Genomic DNA, 19,808 nt, shown 5'->3' with positions numbered 1-19,808 from the left:
TCCAAAGGGCAGAGGTAAAAAAACAAAAAGCTGAAATCAGGGGTCCACTTTTGCATACATTACTTAGGGAGCACTCCCAACCCATCACTTCCGGGGTTCTGTGGATTCCTGAAAGTACAGAACTAAGTGTAAAAAACTAAAGAAAGAAAGAAAAGAAAGAAGGAAGCAAAGGCACACATAAGGAGGTACTTCAGCCAAGACTTCTGCCTCCAGCTCAGACTTCCGGGTTAAGCTTTGCCTTAGAAACCCTACCTGCCTACTCCCAAAACCAGCAAACCTAGAGGATGCTTTACCCGGGTGTGGAGGAGGGGGGGGAAAGGAAGTTCTTTTCTTCCCGGTTGTTTTCCTACACCTTCCACTTCAACTAAAGTTATCTCAGAAAAAACCTGCACACACAGACACACCGACCGCTACATCCGTACGAGGAAAAAAAAAATCTTAAAAAAAAAAAATACAAGGATGCACGCACATTAGCAACGCAGCTTCTGCAAAAAAAAAAAAAAAAAAAAAAAAAAATTAAAAGAAAAAGAAGTTAAGTCTCCCGAGGCGGCGGCCGCTCGCCATTCGCAGCATCCCCATGCAACAGGCAGACCTCTGCGAGCGCCGAGCTCCCACCCAGGCGCTGGGAAAACCACCGGGGTGGGACCGGCGTCCCAGCCCCGGGACCACCGCGTCCGCGGCCTCGGCCGGCTCGCTCGCCCTGCAGCCGCGGCGGCAGCATCCCCCGCACGGGGAGGAAGACGGAGCCCTCGGGGTGCCCGGGCCGTGAGCTGCGGCGGCGGCGGCTGGCTCCGGAGCCGTGTAGAATTTCGTAATGGAATGCGAACTGCTCGTCCGGATCTGGGCTCACGTTCTATCTCCTACCCAGCGAGGGAGGGCAAATCTGCTGAGCCAGGAGAAACGCTCTGCTCCTCTCGTACAACCCATCAGCGATGCACCGGCCGCGCCTGTCAAGCCGCCCTCCCGCGGGGGGTGCCCCGCGCGCACGCAGACACGCGCGCCCGGGGGGCGGCCGGTGCCATCCTCGACGCGCGCCCCTGGCCCCGTGCGCCAAAGTCGCCGCGTCCCGGGGAGGGGGCCGGCGACGGGAAGGACCTCCCCTGCTCCTTAGCAACCATGAAGTTCGCAGTTTCCTAAGAGACCGCGAGCGGGGAGGGGGCGCGGGGGGCCGGGCCCCGCGCGGGGCGGCGGGGGTGGGGGGCGCCGGGCCCGCCCTCGCTGGACCCGGGGATGGGAGGAGGGGAGGGAAGCCCCAGAACGCGCACAAAAAAAAAAAAAAAAAAATTGGTCCAGCGGGCGGCGGACAAAAGTTTTTCCGAGCGCGCTGCACAGCTGGGCGGCGGAGCGGGCCCCGGCGGCCGGCCCCGCCTCGGATGCTCCCGGCCTCCTTCCTGTGCTCGTCACGGCGCCGGCCGCCGGCCGCCCCCCGCCCCCACCCCGCGATGCAGGCGCCCCCCGCAGCACCGACCCCGCCAGCGGAAGGGCCGGGGGACAATGCGCGCCCGGCCCCCTCGGGGTCCCGCGGCCCGGCGCGACCCCCGCCGCCGGGGCTGCCGCGCGGCCCCCGCAGGGTCCCCGGCCCGGGCGCCCCGGAGGATCAAAGTCCGCAGCGCGCAGGGGCGCGGCGGATGCTCCGGCCGAGCGAGCGGCCCCGGGCGGGCGCCCCCGCGCCCCCCAAGGCGGGCACCCCCCGGATACCTCGAGGCGGCGGCGGCGGGCGGGCGGGCGCCGTCATCTCCGCGCTTCCCGGCCCCGAGAGGCACTCGAAAGTCTGCAGGAGCCAAGTTTCCCCTCCCACATGGGGGGGGAGAGAGGGCGGAAGATGGAGAGCCGCGCTGGGAAGATGTTTCTGGCCCGCGGTGCGCGCACCATCCGAGTCCCCGGCGGTGCTGGTTAAAAATAAACTCGGCGGCGCGGGTCGGGCCGGATTCCTGCGCTCGGACGGCTAATATGGATGCGCATCAGGTCCCGCTGGCGGGGCACTGGTTGGCAGAGCCGGCGGCCCGGCCGGGGGAAAGGAGCGGAGGAAGGGGAGGAGGAGGAGGAGGAGGGCGAGGAGGAGGAGCAGCAGCAGCCGGCGCGCAGCCCGAGGGGAGAGGGCTGCCCCGCTCATCCCCAGCCGGCCCCTCCGCCCCGAGCGCCCGGGGCGCGGCGTGGGGCGCGCGGGTCCTCCGCTCCCGGGACGCGCCGAGCTCCCAAAACCTCAGCGGCGGCGCTCCGCAGACGTCGCCCTCCCCATCCCCAAAAAGTTCTTTAAAAAAAAAAAAAAAAAAAAGTCGCTCCGGCTGTGGCCCAGACATCTCGCTCTCGCTGCCACCCCCAAGCCCCGCAAGCCGAACCCCCCGGGGCGCGTACTTACGGCCGCGCTGGACGCTGGGCTCCCCGGGCATGGTGCGGTGGGGACCGGCGGGGCTTCGGGGGCGGGGTGGCGGTGGGGGGGGGGGCAGAGCACGACGAGAGATGCAAACTTGTTCCGGAAAAGGAATCAAAATGGCGTTTCTGGATGTGCAAAGTTCATCAACTCCGCAGTCACTTCCCCTCCTCCTCCTCCTCTCCCGCAGGGAGGGCGGTGGGCGAGGAGCTGGCGACCCCCGCGCCCCCGCCGCCGTCCCGGCCCCCGCCCCGGCCCCCCGCCCCGCTTCCTCGCCCGCACGCTCCGAGGCTCGCTCTCCCCCTCTCGCCCTGATAAGTAGACACATCACGTGTTGCTCCTGCGAGTCTCCTGGGGACGTGTTACTGAGCGGCGGCGGCGCGGCGGGGCGGGCGGGAGGACCGCGGGACCCGCCGGCCCCCAGCGCCGCCCCCGCCCCGCCGGCAGCGGGGTGCCCGCAGCCAGGGCGCGGGGACCGGCGGCGGCGAGCGCGCCCCCCGCCACAGCCCCGCGCACACGCACACGCGCGCGCAGCCCCGGGGCTGCCCCGCGCCCTCGGCAGGCGCCCGGGGCCAGGGCAAGGGTCCGGGCGGCCGCAGCTGAGCGCAATCGCCAGCGGCCCCGCCGCTCGCCCTCCGGCCACCTCCTCCGGCCCCCGCCCCTCCGCCGCAGCCCCCCTCGCGGCGAGCGGCTCCCCCGCCCCAGCTCCCCATCACTGCGCTCCAGGGAGGGCGCCGGGGCGAGGCGGCGATGCGGGGCGTGGGGGCAGCGCCTCGGAGGCCGGGGGTGCGGGTGGGGGTGGGGTGGGGGGCGTGTGCGGGCCGACACGGCGCGGGCAGGGGTCCCAGGCCTCCGCGGCGTCCGGGAGGGGGCTGCGCCGCCGCCCTGTCCACGCGGTCCTCGCGCCGCGTCCAGGTGGGGCGCCTAGAGGATGGGGCCGCGGACCCAGCGGCGGCCGCCCCACCCCGCCCCCATCTCGGGGCTGCGCCTCGCGCCGCCCGGCGCCGCCCTTCCCCTCCCGGGGCCGCAGCCCCGCGCGTGCTCTCCGTCCAACAGCCGCACCACTGCGGACGCCCCCCACGCGCGCCCGGCACACGATGCTTCCGCCACGGCTGGCTCGCCCGCCGGGGGGCCCCCCGGCCCTGCGTCCCCACCCCGCGACGGCGCGGCTGATGCTGTGTCGTCCACGTCGCCTGCTAGGCACCAGGGGCGCCGCACGCAGGGTCGGGCCCACTCGGCGGCCTCCTGCCGCGCGCCCCGAGCCGAGGGGTCGAGGCCGGGCCTGGGCCGCGCGTCCTCCACGCCGCAGCGGACTTGTCTCCAGCTGCCGGTACTTTTCCTGTTCCCAGCCCGTGGAAACATCCCCTGAGAGATAAGGATGCTTGTGGCAGTCGCAAGCAAACACCACACACACACCCTCCGACTTCAGGGCGGGATGATGTTACCCGCCCGGGACACTGGCTACTGTCCATCTACTTGACCCGTGGCCTCGGCAGCACCCCGCCGGCTCCGGGAACCCTCCGACACCCTGAAGTTGTGAGCCCCATGATGCGCCTTTCATGTTTGTTTATCTACTTTTATTTTTATCGCCTAGACCACTCCCCGAAATGCCACAACAGTCCGGGCAGTGTCTGGCCAGAGTCAGGAGCCAGGGACTCAATCCAGGTCTCCCATGTGGGTGGCAGAAGCCCAACTGCTTGAGCCATCACCTGTGGTCTCCCAGGGTGGACCGGGAACCCAGCCACTCTGATAGGGGTTGTGGGCACCCTGCGTGGCCAGAGGCCCACTCCCATCTCCACTGCAGGTGGAAGTGGCCATCCAGCGATGCACTACACAGACAGGTCCTGGCCAAGAAAGAACTCTCTAGAACTGAGGAAAAGCAGTTGGACCATTCCCTCACCCGCAAGATAAGCGGTCTGCACCCGTGCCCGAGAGGGAACTGACTCACCTGGCTCTTTCTCTGACTCCAGTCGTCAAAACGAAGTTTTCAGAACCTGTTACGTTTCCCAGGGTCCACTGTTTACCGAGGAAAACTGTCCGGGGATAGCTTAGCATTTTTCCAAACCCCACCCCCACCCCATGGGTCTCTCTGCCCCCAAATAAAAAATCAAATGCTGCTTTTTTTTTTTTTTTTTTTTTGCAGGCAGATCTGTGTGCAGGGGCAATGGTCCACAGAGGCCCCACAGCACTGGTGGCTAAGCTTCCTGGGTGCCAGGGAGAGAGAAGAGGACGGCCCTGCTGGGGGCGGGGGTACTGCTGCTTTATTTACCTGCCTGCCTCTGATTCAGGAACCCACCTTCCCTGAGCTCCCCACTCAGTGCCAGCTCTTGAGGAGAAACATAATCACAATTGGGATTTTACTTGAAATTTAGCTTATTCCTTGCACTATCCTCAAACCTCCAACGCTACAAGAATTTTTGTAACAAATTGTCACCTTTATGATGCCATCTAGATTGCACTGACAACTATATGAAGAGAGAAAAACAGTCTTATTTAAAAATTGGATCCTGGGACTGGCATTGTGGCACATCAGATTGGGCCACCGCCTGTCTCGAAGGCTGCTCCACTTCCAATCCAGCTCCCTGCTAATGCGCCTGGGAGAGCAGCAGAAGATGGACCAAGTGCTTAGGCCCCTGCACCCTTGTGGGAGATCCTGATGGAGTTCCAAGTTCCTGGCTTTGGCCTAGCCCAACACCAGCTGTTGCAACCATTTGAGGAGTGAACCAGCAGATGGAAGATCTCTGTCTCTCCCTCTCTCTCTCTAACTCTGCCTTTCAAATAACTAAATCAATGAATTTTTTTAAAAACACTGGATTCTAATGAACCTGGGTTCCACATTCCTCATTTCTAGCTAACTGGTAGACCTGGAAGTCAAAATACCTGCTCAAGGGCTTGTTTGTTCACATTTCATATAAACAGCATTCATCCAACAAATATTTATTGAACATCCAATAAGTAAAAACAGTTGTGCTACCAAAACCACAAAGAGGTGCCACTTCAAACCCACGCGGATGGCTATAATCCAAAGGACAGATAGGAGAGGACATGGAGAAACTGGAACCCTCTTCTACAACTAATGGTGCCACCTTCAAAAACAGCTTGTCGAGTCCTCAAAATGTCGAATACAGAGTTATCACACAGCCCGGCAGCTCCAATCCTAGGTGTACATACGAGAAGCACAATGGATGTTCACACAGAACGTGTTCATAACAGCTATTCACTAGAAGCTAAGAGGTGAACACAATCCAAAGATCCACACATGAATGACTAAACAGAAGGCGGTACATCCCCACATGGGCTATTATTCAGCCATAAAAAGGAATGAAGTACTGATATGTTACTGATAGATGGAGAACCCTGGAAACACGCTCATGAAATGCGCCAGGCCTAGAAGGGCCAATAACGTATGATTCCATCTACGTGCAATATCCAGAGGAGGCAAATCTAGAGTGACACAAAGTAGATTAATGGCCGCCTAGGGCTGAGGATTGCGGGGGGGGGGGGGGGAGTCAACTGCTAACCTGATAAGGGGTTTCTTTTTTGGGGGTGATAAAAATGTTCTGACATTGACTGTGGCAAGGTTTCACAACAATAAATTCACTTTAAGAAAATCTACTGGGGGTCAGCGTTGTAGCATCGCCGGTAAGGCCACCTCCTAAGGCAGCGGCATCACACATGGGCACCAGTTCATGTCCTGACTGCTCGACATCAGAGGCAGCTCCTTGCTCGTGGCCTGGGGAAAGCAGTGAAGGCGGCCCAAGTCCTTGAGCCCCTGCCACTGCCACCCACATGGGAGACCCAGATGGAGTTCCTGGCTCTTGGATTTGGCCTGGCCCAGCCCTGCCTGTTGCAGCCATTCAGGGAGTGAACCAGTGGATGGAAGATCTCACTCTCACTCACTCTGTCCTTCAAATAGGTGAAAATAAATATATTTTTTAAATGAGACAGAGGTGAGAACCCACTTTGGATGTTAGGGTGACATTGAGCCTTGAGATAGAAGAAAAAGGGCTCTGTGGTGCAAGAGGATCCCAAAGAAAAAGGATGTGGAGGTCAGAGAAGGCTGCCTGGATGAGGTGACACAGATGTGTAGGTGTCCCTGGGGGTGAGCCGAGAGGAGAGGGAAGGCCCCAGACCGAGGGGGCAGGGAGCTACCAGCACAAGGTCAGTTTCCTGAACTGCAAATACCTCCCTTTGCAGCTGTGGCAGAGGAGGGAGGAGGGGAGGCAGCAAGAGATGGGGCTGGAGCAATAGCCGGGGGCCAGGCCACCAGGCGCTCTGTGCCACTCGCAGCTGGCTTGGAGTTGATCCAATGCTGAGGCCACGGCAGGGCTCACGGAGGAGGGCAGCCAGGATGGCCTGCAAGGCTAGGTAGGAATTCACAGAGAGGTTCATCTCAGTAAGAATGAAGACCTGGGAAGTCACTGGCCGGACAGGTGGAGAGGAATGCGTTGACTGGAGACAGAGCTTAAGCAACTGAATAGAAGAGAAAGGGGAGCATTTCCTCTGTAGCATGGACCAGAGGATGTGGCACCTGCTGTGGGTGTGAGTGGACAGGCAGCCAGGAACAGAGGTAGGAGGATCCACGGAGCTTTGTTGTGGAGCGAGAAGATGGAGGCTTTATGAAGGGTGATCCCGGATCTGGGGCTTGGGTGAGTGGCTGGGTGGGTGGGGGCTCCTGTCCCCAGCAGGCATGGATGTGCGGAAGGCACAGGAGGCTGGACTCAGGAAAACCTGGGCAGGACAATGGACAATGAGAAGCCGGCAGCTGAGCCCAGGGCAGTGCCTGCCCTTCGGTGGGTAAAGAGGGAGGGACAGGCGCTGGCTCTCTACTTCCTCCAAAGAAGCAGAAGGGCCAAGCAGTGGAGGCTCCCAAGCAGGAAGGCAGGCAGTGGTGGTAAAGTGGAGAGGCACGAAGACAAGAGTGGGGAAAGCCAGCTGGTGCAGGCGTGGGAAGGTGGCCAGGGAGCAAGGGGTTAAAGAGGGGCTGGCAGGAGAGGAAGTGAAGCGCTTGGCTGAGAAGGCAGGTGTGTAAGGGAAGGCAGCAACGTGCCACGCAAGGGCAGGCGCAAGGCCGCAGCCCTGGGCCGCGCCGTCCGCGGGCCTCATCTCAGGCCAGGTCCTGTGACTGACCCCATTCTGCAGCTAGTGGAACTAAGGCGGAGAGCTCTCTTGACTGCCAACATCACACAGCCTGCAAGTCACGGAACCTGCGATGCAAAGCAGCACTCTGATCCCAGAGCCCACATTTTCTTATTGTTGCTGTGAGCCCATCGAGAAACAGCCTACAGATTTTAGAAAGGCCGACTTAATTATCTTAACGAGTCTCGGTCAAATGCTCTAGACTTGATTTTGTAGCAGGACCACTATAATCTTTGCAGTTATTTAGCAAAAGCTTGGAGTGGAAAGGTAAGGAAATACACATTTTTAAGAATTGCCAATTTGTTTTATGGTGATCCCTCATTCACACAAACATTAAGTAGAAACCTCTTCTCTAAGTATTAGGGACTAATTCTCACAGAATAAATAGTATTATGGAATTCGTGCAGGATGAAAAAGAAGATAAATATAACAAATGTATACATAATAAATAGTAATCAACAATACTTGCAGAAGAAATTCTGAAGCCATAGCTGGGTATTTGGTGGATTTGTCTGTATTTCACGAAGTGACATTGGAAGTGGCCTTAAGCAGAATCTACACCAGGGGTTCTCAGGCCATTCTGAGCCCCAGGGGATGTTCCGCACCCGCTGGAGACATTTCTGGCTGTCATAAATTAGATCAAAGGTGCTACTAGTGTCCAGGGCACGGAGGCCAGGATGCCGCCTAACACTTTCCAACGTGCAAGGGCCTCACAGCCAAGAGCTCTCTGGCCCCACACAGCAGAACTGCTGCTACACAGAGCCCTGGAGAGTCTCTCTCCAAGTATCAGCATCCAGGGAAGGGGTTTTAGAATGGGGAAGCCACCCAGACAATTTATGTCAAAGGAAAGGAATGTGGAGCCAGAGAGGGAGCGAGTGCAGGTATACAAAGTGGAAAACAGCTCTGGAAGGCAGGCGTGTGTGTGTGCCCACGGCAGAGCAGCGAGATGGCTTTTGGGGGAGAAAGGGGATCAGTCGGATTCTGAGGGAGGGAAGGGAACAAGGGCAGAAGCAACATCCTGCAAAACTTCAGTGGGAAAAAGGCAAGTTGTGGGCGTTGGTATCTGATGGCCTTGACTACGTAAAGCACCAGGGCAGGCCGGCAAGGGGGAGGCCCGGGGGAGGCCTGAGGGGAGCGCAAGCGGGAACCTTGGGAGGCAACTTCTGCTCTGCTTCAGCCTCCTTCCAAAGCCGAGCAACAGCGCAGGAGCGAAGCTCGCAGTGGGGGTGACGGAGAGCTGGAGATCGAAATGAGCAAGGCAGGCACAGAGGGAATCCAACCCAGAAAGCATGCCTGGTGCTGGTGTGGGCCTGAGCAGGTGCGAATGGAGAGGAGAACAATGCCAGAAGCAGGCTGACGTGATGAGAGCCAGGAGTGGCCGAGGGGACCGGGGGCAGGCTACGAGGCTGGGAGAGGAGGGGCAGGAGGGAGCCAGAGACACAGGGACGGGGCCTCAGGAGCCCTTGCGGGGAGAGCTCAGTGACCCGCCCGAGATGTCGCAGAAATCCTAAATCCTGGGCTGAGGAAATGGAACAAATATGAAGCAGGGATAAGGCATGAGTCCTGCCCCCAGAAATGAGGACGGGGATGCGCAGAGCGCACTGAACAGGCGAAGGGTTAAGCTGCTGCTTGGGAGGCCAGCATCCCATATCTGAGTGCCCAGCTTCAAGTCCCAGCTCTGCTCCCAGTTCCAACTTCCTACTAATGGGCACCCGGGGAGGCGTGGGGGAAGGCTCAAGTAATTGGTTCCCTGCCACTCACAGAGACAACCTGGACTGAATTCCAAGCTCTTGGCCAAGCACTGTCTATTGTGGACATCTGAGGAGCTGACCAGTAGATGGAAGACTCTCTCCTTGTCTTTCAGATAAAGTGAAAAAAAAAAAAAAAAAAAAAAAAAGAGGAGGATGAGACAAGGCAGGTGTAAACAGATGATGCTAACTCCACAGGAGGTGTGGAGAAGCAAAAATGTAGCCCCCCCCCCAAGTCCTTACGTTGAAGGCCCACCCCCACCCCACTGCCAGTGCCTCAGAATGTGGCTATGCAAGTATGTGGAGCAAGGGCTTTAAAGTCATGATTACAGTAAAACAAAGTCGTGGACTTGTCCAATCAGCCGGGGGCCCTTATCAGAAGGAGCTATCAGGACACAAACACACACAGAAGAAGGAAGAGGAGACACAGGGGGGAGCGTGGACAGCTGCAACCCAAGGAGAAAAGCTGCTACAGTCTCCAAAACCTCCAGCCGACACCAAATCCTAAAGCCATCTGTCGATGGTGCTGGAGGCCGGGCCCTGGGGGAGAAGTAGGATAGATGGCGGCTGGGGGGCGGGGAATGTGACTGTACTCTGGGCTAGCATCCTTGCTGCATCTCGCCCTGTGCTGCCCGCCATGCGCCAGCCAGGAGGCCCTCACCAGATGCTACACAGATGTCTGCACCACACTCAGACTTCCGGGATGGTGAGCTCAATAAGCCTCTCTTCTGCACTGAAGTATGTCGGTGAGGCTCCATTGCAACAACAGAAAACAGACTGTGACAGGGCCTCGGGGGAAACTAGCTCCACCAACACTTTGGTCTGAGACTTCCGGTCCCCAGAACGGTGAGAAATTGTTGAAGCCGCCCAGCCTGGGGTGTTTGTCACAGCAGCTCTAGCTGACTAATACAGGAAGGGGGTGAGGGGAGGCTGCAGGAGAGGATGGGAAGCAACAACAGAGAACACATTCACGGATGCCACGCTGTCGTCATCGGAGCCCAGGAACTGGGAGAACCAGTCTTTTGAAGGAAGTGCTATCGCTGAAGACAGACCAAGTTTCTTCCAGGGCACAAAAGGCAGGGAGACGTGCTGTGGCTGCGGTCTGTCTTAGAATGAGCCATGCACAGCCTCAGCGGCACCTGTCCTGGCTGTTGGTTCCTCTATTCTGGCGCTAGCACAGGGAACTGACATGCTCTGAGCAAACACGCTGCAGAGTGGGCAGACCGGGACTCGCGGGGAGGGGCGGGAGTGAGCTGGAAGGAGTTGGGGGCTACAGCAGGAGTTTGCCCCGCAGTGGCAGGTGCAGCAGGAGGCTGGGAGCAGGTGGCATGATGTCTGGAACTTCAAAACCTCCCAAGTAATGCAGCCAACTTAGACTCTCTCTCAGTCAAGGGTTCATGGGCTACTGAGAACACCTCATTACAACTTCTGTTCTCCTGAATACATTATTACCCTGGCTACCGAGGTGACTTAAGGAATGCATTACTTCTGGTGGTTAAGGAAGTTTCCCTTTAAATATGAACCATTTAGAGTCAAAATTTTTAAATATGATATATTACACAATACCTTGCATTTTCCCTCTTTTTTGAAAATCAGAAAGCTAATATGTAAACAAAATGACACTATCATAAACTTCCATTATCATACAAGATTGTCACACAGCGATGACATTTTCTAAGTAACATTTCTACTGGGCCACAAGATGGTCACATCCTCAAGATGCCGTTCACCTTTGGAGCGGACGTTCGGTGTGGTGCTTAAGTCACGGCTCGGGACACCCACATCCCATATCAGGGTACCTGGGTTCACTCCCAAGTCCGGCTACTGCAGACCCTGGGAGGCAGCAAGGGATGGCTCAAGTACCTGGGTCCCTGCCCCCACGTCAGAGACCAGGACTGGGTTTTGGGCTCCTGCTTTGGCCTGGCCCAGCCCTGCCTGTTGCAGGCATCTGAGAAGTGAAACAGTGGCTGGAAGATCTCTCTGCCTTTCAAATTAGTTAATTAATTAATTACCTAATTTAAAAAGATACTGTTCGGGGTGTGTGACAGCTAATTGCTAACATTCACTAGGACTCCAGAGTAAATTCCAACTGCAGGTTTCTGATCTGCTTTGGGTGATGTCTCCTCCGTCGCCATCTGGCTGTCCCTTGTCACTTCTTACTGAACTCAGCATGCCTGCCAAGGAGAGGCCCCTCTTCCCTCTCTGATAGATCACTTGTAACCTGCAGGAGTTAGGAAACTGGACAGCCAGGATGGTTAGAAATACATGGAAAGGGGCATGAGGACAGTCTCTCCTTTCACCTCCCAGTTGTAGGTAGTCAGTTCCTGTCTCAGCTGGGTTTCAGACTGGTGAGTTGTTAGCATGCTGCCAAACTATGAGTGCTGCTCCAGACAGATTACCGGGCAGATCAAATAGCTCTTTTAAGCCAACCTTCCCTCCATCACCCAAATTCACTGCTCGTTAGCATATTTAAATTATCGAACTTCAGGGGACAGGAAAAGGCAGTCATCCCTCCTCTGCCTTCACACAAAATGAAAAGAAGTTAGCAAAGCACTGCTCTGGGGCCGGGCTGTGGCGTAGTGGGTAAAGCCACCACCTGCAGTGCCAACATCCCACATGGGCACTGGTTCCTGTCCAGGATGCTCCACTTTCCATCCAGCTCTCTGCCATTGCCTAGGAAAGCAGTGGAAGGTGGCCCATGTGCTTGGGCCTCTGCACCCACATGGAAGACCCAGAAGAAGCTCCAGGACCCTGGCTTCATATCGGCCCAGCTCCAGCCACTGCCGTCATCTGGGGAGTGAACTAGTATATGGAAGACCTCTCTCTCTCTCTCTCTTCTCTCAGCCTCTGCCTCTCTGTAACTCTGTCAAATAAATAAATAAATCTTAAAAAAAAAAGAGGAAAAGCAAAGCACTGCTCTCATTGGATGAAGATCCTTTCTTCCCCTAAAAGACTTGCAGGGACAGGCATTGTGGCGTAGCGGGTAAAACCGCCACTTGCAAAAACACGGGCATCCCATGTGGGCTTCACTTCTGACTTCTGACCCAGCTCCCTCCTAAGGTGCCTGGGAAGGCAGTGGAAGATGGCCCAGGTGCTTGGGCCTTTGTACCCACGTGGGAGACCCAGAGGAAGCTCCTGGCTCCTGGCTTTGGCCAGGTGCAGCCCTGGCCATTGCAGCTGTTTGGGAGTGAACCAGTGGATTAAGATCTCTCTCTCTCTCTCTCTCTCTCTCTCTCTCTCTCAATTTGCCTTTCAAATACATTAAAAAAAAAAAAAACTTTTTTTTTTTTAATTTCCGCTTATACTTCAGCAGAGGTCTTCATGAACCAGGAAGCAAATAAACAAGTGGACATCCACGTCTCTGTGTGTTCGGTGGAGCAGTGCTCATAACCAGAGTGCACTGTGCACCGCTTCAGCGAAGGAGGCCCCCAAATGGTGCGCAGAAAGGGGCACCGCGCACAGCGCTACACCACTGCGATGGCTCTGTCTACACGGCCTGGACACTCACGGGTCATCCTGCTCACAGAAGGGGTCCCCTGTGCCCAGGTTCAAAGGATCAGACTACAAGTGCCAAAGAAGCTGCAATAAGTTGCATAACCAGAGACCTGCGAAAAACCCTGCCCCACTGCGAAAGCTAATAATGATGTTGGACTGAGAAAGTCTGCCCGTCTCTCCTAAGGAAAGACAGTCCTACCCAGGCCTGTGTGTCCCATCACCCCAGAAAACAGGGAACTGGAATGATGTCGCCACCTGCCTCTGGTTTCTAGAAGGCGATGGACTTAGTAATTGGTGCTTTATTATAAGTGCAACTTGGGGATCCAACGTGACAAAGTATGTAGAGTGACACGAACTGGAAATAAGGCCTTTGTGTTACCAAGGAAACTGGACATTCTTTTGTGCAGAGACTTTCTTTTTTTTTTTTTTTTTTTTTTCTATTTGACAGGTAGAGTTATAGACAGTGAGAGAGAGAGACAGAGAGAAAGGTCTTCCTTCTGTTGGTTTGCTCCCCAGTGGCCGCTACAGCCGGTGCTGCGCTGATCCGAAGCCGGGTGCTTCTTCCCAGTTTCCCATGCAGGTGCAGGGATCCAAGCACTTGGGCCATCCTCCACTGCCTTCCCAGGCCACAGCAGAGAGCTGGACTGGAAGAGGAGCTACTGGGACTAGAACATGGCGCCCCAACCGGGACTAGAACTCAGGGTGCCAGCACCGCAGGGGGAGGATTAGCCAAGTGAGCCACGGCGCAGGCCGCATAGGTTTTCAACAGCAGATGTCATGAAAACTTTAAGAGCTACATCACAAGTTGCCTCGTCAGTGGGACCTTTGCTCAGTTTGGGGCTGCACTGTGTCATTGTGTCCCCAGCCTTCTGCCCAAGTTCCCAGGTTGAAGTCCTAATCCCGGTTCCTCAGGACGTGACTGTATTTGCAGATCAGGCCTTTGAAGAGACGATTAAAGTAAAATAAGGTCGGCTGGCGCCGTGGCTTAACAGGCTAATCCTCCGCCTTGCGGCGCCGGCACACCGGGTTCTAGTCCCGGTCGGGGCGCCGGATTCTATCCCGGTTGCCCCTCTTCCAGGCCAGCTCTCTGCTATGGCCAGGGAGTGCAGTGGAGGATGGCCCAAGTGCTTGGGCCCTGCACCCCATGGGAGACCAGGAGAAGCACCTGGCTCCTGGCTTCGGATCAGCGCGATGTGCCGGCCGCAGCGGCCATTGGAGGGTGAACCAACGGCAAAAGGAAGACCTGTCTCTCTGTCTCTCTCTCTCACTATCCACTGTGCCTGTCAAAAAAATAAATAAAAAATTTTTTTAAATAAAAAATAAAAATAAAAAAAAAGTAAAATAAGGTCATGGGGCGAGACCTGACCCAACGTGACAAGTGTGCTACAGAAAAGAGGAAGTCTGGACTCAGGCACACACAGGGAGCGGAGACTGTGAGCCGGCCCTGTCCATGCCTGCATCTGAGACTCCCGGCCTCCAGGACCATGGCTGTTTGAGCATCTCAATCCTCAGTGCCGGGCTACAAGAGCCTTGGCTAACTCACACAGCCCCTGAAGCTCAAAGCCACCTGCCCAAGGCTGGGGACTATTCTGAAAACTGGAGCAGTTTTATCAGAATTGAAAGCTAGGAAGATGGAATGCAAGCAGCTATGGGTAGACAAATGGTCTGAGAGACCTGAATGACCCAACCCAGGATCAGAGGCTAATGTCAAACCAGTGTGTGATGATGATGTTCAAAGTCAAGGCATTGGAAGGAATCTGCGTAAGAATCTGAAATTAGTGGGGCCAGTGCTGTGGCACAGGGTGTTAAAGCCCCAGTCTGCAGCACCGGCATCTCATATGGGTGAGGGTTCGAGTCCCAGCTGCTCCACTTCCAATCGAGCTCTCTGCTATGGCCTGGGAAAGCAGTAGAAGATGGCCCAAGTCCTTGGGCCCCTGCACCCACATGGGAGACCCGGAAGAAGCTCCTGGCTCCTGGCTTTGGATCAGCACAGCTCTGGCAGTTGTGGCCATCTGGGGAGTGAACCAGCAGATGCAAGACCTCTCTCCCTCTCTCTTTGCCTCTGCCTCTCTGTAACTCTGCCTTTCAAATAAATAAATCTTTAAAAAAAAAAAAAAAAAAAAAGAATCTGAAATTAGCTACCAAAACCACTATACATCCATGGAACAAAATACTGTAATCTATTAAAATGATTCTGGAGAATACTATTTTTTAAAGATTATTTTAATTATTTGAAAGGCAGAGTTAGACAGAGAAATCTTCCAACTGCTGGTTCACTCCCCAAATGGCTGCAAAGGCCAGGGCTGGGCCAGGCCAAAGCCAGGAGCTTAGAACTCCACAGAGGTCTCCCATGTGGGTGCAGGAGCCCAAATATGTGGGCCATCTTCCACTGCTTTCCCAGATGCATTAGCAGGAAACAGGATAGGAAGTGGAGCAGCTGGACTTGAACTGACAATCCTATGGGTTGCTGGTGTTGCAGGTAAAGGCTTAACCCATTGTAGCACAACGCCAGTCCCAAGAATACTTCAATTCACTTTAAAAGTTCATGGTGTGATTTTAAATAGAAAAAAAAAAAAATGTTAGGGCTGGCATTTTGGTGAGTTGAGCCTTTGCTTGTGACGTCAGCGTCCCATATCAGAGGGCTGATTCAGCTCCTGGTTGTTTCGCTTCTGATCCAGCTTCCTGCTAATGCTCCTGGGAAAGCACTGGATGAAGGCTCAAGTGCTTGAGCTCCTGCCACCGACAGGATGACAGTTCCTGGCTCCTGACTTTGCACTGGCCCAGAACTGGCTGTGGCAGTCATCTGGGGAGTGAACCAGTAGATCGATTTCTCTGTTTCTTTCCCTCTCCTTGTCACTTTGCCTTTCAAATAAATATTCTTTAAAAATGTTGGATACTGGCTGGCGCCGCGGCTCAATAGGCTAATCCTCCACCTGTGGCGCCAACACCCCGGGGTTCTAGTCCCGGTTGGGGCACCAGATTCTGCCCCGGTTGCTCCTCTTCCAGTCCAGCTCTCTGCTGTGGCCCGGGAAGGCAGTGGAGGATGGCCCAAGTCCTTGGACCCTGCACCCGCATGGGAGACCAGGAGAAGCACCTGGCTCCTGGCTTCAGATCAGCGAGATGCGCTGGCCACAGCGGCCATTGGGGGGTGAACCAATGGTAAAGGAAGACCTTTCTCTCTGTCTCTCTCTCACTGTCCACTCTGCCTGTCAAAAAAATTTTAAAACATGTTGCCTACAAATACATAATATCATTTTTATTTATAAATAAAAAATACACTTTCACATATATTTTAAAAAAACTAGAAGGGATAGACATCAAATTTTTTAAAGGATTTATTTATTTATTTGAAAGGCTAAGTTATAGGGAGAGATAGAAGGAGAGAAAGGTGAGAGAGTAGAGAGAGGAGAGAGAGGAGAGAGAGGAGAGAGAGGAGAGAGAGGAGAGAGAGGAGAGGGAGGAGAGGGAGGAGAGGGAAGAGAGGGAAGAGAGGGAGAGGGAGAGGAAGAGGGGGAGGAAGAGGGAGAGGGGGAGGGGGAGGGAGAGAGAAATGAGAGATCTTCCATCTGCTGGTGGCTGCAATGGTGGGGGCTAGGCCAAGCTGAAGCCAAGAGCCAGGAGCTTCATCTGAGTCTCCCATGTGGATGACAGAGGCCCAAGCACTTGGGCCATCTTCCACTGCTTTCCTAGGCACATTAGTAGCGAGCTGGATCAAAAGTGGAGCATCCAGGACTCAAACCAGCACTCATGGGGTCAAATATTAAACAGTGCTTATTTTGAGATTATAAATGATGACATTTGCCATCCTGCTTTTTCTCTATTTCCTAATTATTTTATAATTAGCATGCAGTAAGTTAGTTATAAGGAAAAATTCATTCAATCCAATACGTAAACTGACTTTTAATTTTATAGTATCTCTCTCAATGTCAAGGATTTGAGTGGGCATTTGGTACAGCAGTTAAGTCCCTGCGTGGGACACCCTCAATGCACATCTCACTGCCTGGCTTGAGTCCTGGCTACTCTGCTTTCAATCCAGCTTCCCGCTAATGCACTTCCTGGACTATGGCCAGGTGCCTGTGGCCTGGTGACTCAAGGACTTGGGTCCCTGTCATCCCATGAGGGAAACCAGCAGGGGGTTTCAGGCTTGGGCTTCATCCAGCTCTGGCTGTTACAGGTATTTGGAGAGTGACTCAGTGGATGGAAGATCTCTTTCAATTTCTCTCTCTCCCTTTCAAATAAAGATGGAAATAAAGAAATCCGTAAATTGGGGCCGGCGCTGTGGCACAGTGGGTTAAAGCCCTGGCTTGAAGCACTGGCATCCCATATGGGTGCCGGTTTGAGACTGGCTGCTCCACTTCCAATCCAGCTCTCTGCTGTGGCCTGGGAAAGCAGTGGAAGATGGCTCAGGTCCTTGGGCCCCTGCATCCACGTGGGAGACCCAGAAGAAGCTTCTGGCTCCTGGCTTCAGATCAGTGCAGCTCCAGCCGTTGCGGCCATCTGGGGAGTGAACCATAGGATGGAAGACCTCTCTCTCTCTTTCTCTGCCTCTCCTCTCTGTGTAACTGACTTTCAAACAAACAAACAAACAAATAAATATTTTTTAAAAAAATAAAGAAAGCAGTAAATAATAATGTCAAGGATCTACAGTGTCGTTATGTGGAGAGTGTGATAGACAATAGTGCAAATACAAAGTTTAGACCATGCACCTCTCTCCACAGCAAATTCCTCCCATTTCCCCACATTTTATGCGCATGTTTCTTTTTCCTGTTTCCAATATGAAACCTCATACATTAGATCAAGTTTGAGGCTTCCACTCAAAGAAGAGATTTTCTTCTGCAGAACTGGCTCTTACAAGGTGGAATGGAGGCTGCAAATCTACTCGGAAAGCAGCAGGCTGCTGGGGGAAGAGAATGTGGCCTGGCTCTGTCACTCACGAGGTCACTAGGACAAGAGTCCGAGTCCAGGAAGCGTCATTTCCTCCACCTGTGAGACAGATGCAATAACCTCCCACAGCACTGTCACGAGAAGGCATCATAAACTATTCAAATCACGGTGGACTGTCGCTCCCACTATTGATCTTAAAATTAGATGCTCGAGGCCTGAATTGTGACACAGTGGCTTAAGCCTCTGCTTGCAATGTTAGCATCTACCCTGGCAGTTCTGCTTCCAAACCAGCTCGCTGCTAATGCGCCTGGGAAAGCTGCAGAAGATAGCTCAAGTGCTTGGGCCCCTGCCACCTATGGGGAGACGGAGATGGAGTTCCTGGCTCCTGGCTTTGCCCTGGCCCAGGGCTGGCTATTGTGGTGTGAACCAACAGACGGAAGATCTTTCTCTCCCTCTCTCTCAAGCCAGGCTTGGAACCAAGTCCTCCGTCTGTAGCCCAGGTTTCTCCTGCAGAAGATATGGAAATCTCATTAGGCTGTACTCTAAGTCTGTAGTTACACACGGACTTATAAACTTGAAGTTCAAAAAGAAAACTAGCTGTGGCTGGGAGAGCACTCCCAGATACTACGCACGTACTAAAGCTAGGATGCCCAGGCTGCGCAAGTGCTGTACTCGGTGGTGTGATGCTGCCGTCATAGATGCCGGTGGAATCAGAAAGCCTACAAGTGTTTGTCCTAAGTTAAAGGTGGCACTTCAGATCAACAGGGGGAAAGGTCAGAGTAGTCAATACAACAGGAACAATTTGAGAGAGGAAATTCACACTGAGTATCAACTTCACACTACAGACTAAAACCTATTCCAAATGGATTAAAGAATAAAATGATAAAAGAACCAGAAGACAAGTAGGTAAATATTTTAATATTTAGGGGTGCAGAAGTATTTTAGTTTTTCCTTTTTAAGATTTATTTATTTATTTGAAAGGCAGAGTAACGGAGGGAAAGACAGAGACTGAGAGAGATCTTCCATCTGCTGGTTCACTCCCCAAATGGTCACCAACAAGCCAGGCCTGGGTATTTCAGTATTTTGGGTAAAGTTTGGGTGAGTCAGTATTTTGATTTGCATAGCAATTTCAAATTTAAGTACATAAAAATACAGGCTAAATTGGAATGGGAATTGCAAACTAGGAAGACACATTTACAGGCAGAGTTAGTTCAGAGCATCAGTATAATAAAAGTTACAGTTGACTGAGCCCTTACTGGGTGTAAGACACGGTAAGCGCTTGCACATAATCCTATATATCATAATCCTACAAGGGAGATACAATTAGTTCCACCTTTAAAAGAAAGAAATGGAGACACTGAGTGGCTGTGAGGTGACATGCCCAGGCCACAGCTAGGAAGCAGAACAGAGATGGGAATTGGGTTCTCTGAGTTCTTAATCATTCCACTCTTCTGACGCCCATAAATCAATATGCAAAAGAATACCTCAGCAGCCAATCTGGGTGAAGGATAGGAATAAGCCACACACAAAAGATGACATACAAACACTTGCACGCATTTGTAATGCTCAAGTCAACAGTAAAAACTAAATATGAATGAGATTTCTTTTTCCTCCCATCAAACTGGCAAAAACATTTTAAACTTTCAATATCTAGTTTTAGCAAAGTTGAGGAAAGTCGATATCCTTAAACCATGCTGTAGAAATTGACAGTTCTCAATTATCCAGAACAGAAACTGGGAAATTTAAGGATTGCATCCTTAAAAATGTACAAGTCTTTCAGTCAACCATTCCACTTCTAACAAAAGAATTCTAGAACCTTTCTTAAAAAGACAGCCACACCAGGACATCCAGATGGACAGCAGGGCCCACACCAGGATGACTGCCATTGGACCAGCTACCATCATGGAAACAGGAGACAAGTTCAATGCCTCCCAATAGGGCTTGGATACATGACTGGGAACGCATTCCCATGACGGGATAACAAGACACAAAGGCAGCACACAAAGTTATGTGATTTGTAAGAGCTTCTTTTTACACTTGTCCACATTTTCCGAATTTTCTACAAGGCACACATCCAACTTTCATGATTTTAATGATCTGTTATTAAAATCTCAGTCAGGTCGAATCAGAACATCTAGTTTAAGAGTATACAGTTGAAACACGGTTTCTAT

General features: G+C 53.8%; 1 protein-coding gene across 5 annotated transcripts in view; it reads right to left on the bottom strand.

Annotated features, from left to right (window-relative positions):
- Positions 1 to 2,551, bottom strand: part of RREB1 (ras responsive element binding protein 1) — a 135,331-nt gene extending 132,780 nt beyond the window's left edge. For 2 of the 5 annotated variants that reach the window (XM_062184305.1, XM_062184335.1), the window contains exon 1: positions 2,360 to 2,551. The gene's annotated coding sequence lies outside the window, so the exon portion shown is untranslated. Of the gene's footprint in view, positions 1 to 1,698; positions 2,007 to 2,359 lie in introns of those variants that run through there. The other 3 variants (XM_062184318.1, XM_062184314.1, XM_062184329.1) reach the window with 2 other exon arrangements.
- Between the last annotated feature and the right edge of the window lie 17,257 nt (positions 2,552 to 19,808).

Source organism: Lepus europaeus, chromosome 3 (genome assembly GCF_033115175.1).
Source record: "Lepus europaeus isolate LE1 chromosome 3, mLepTim1.pri, whole genome shotgun sequence".
NCBI classification, from domain to species: Eukaryota; Metazoa; Chordata; class Mammalia; order Lagomorpha; family Leporidae; genus Lepus; species Lepus europaeus.
This window is presented reverse-complemented; position numbering and strand designations above follow the sequence as displayed.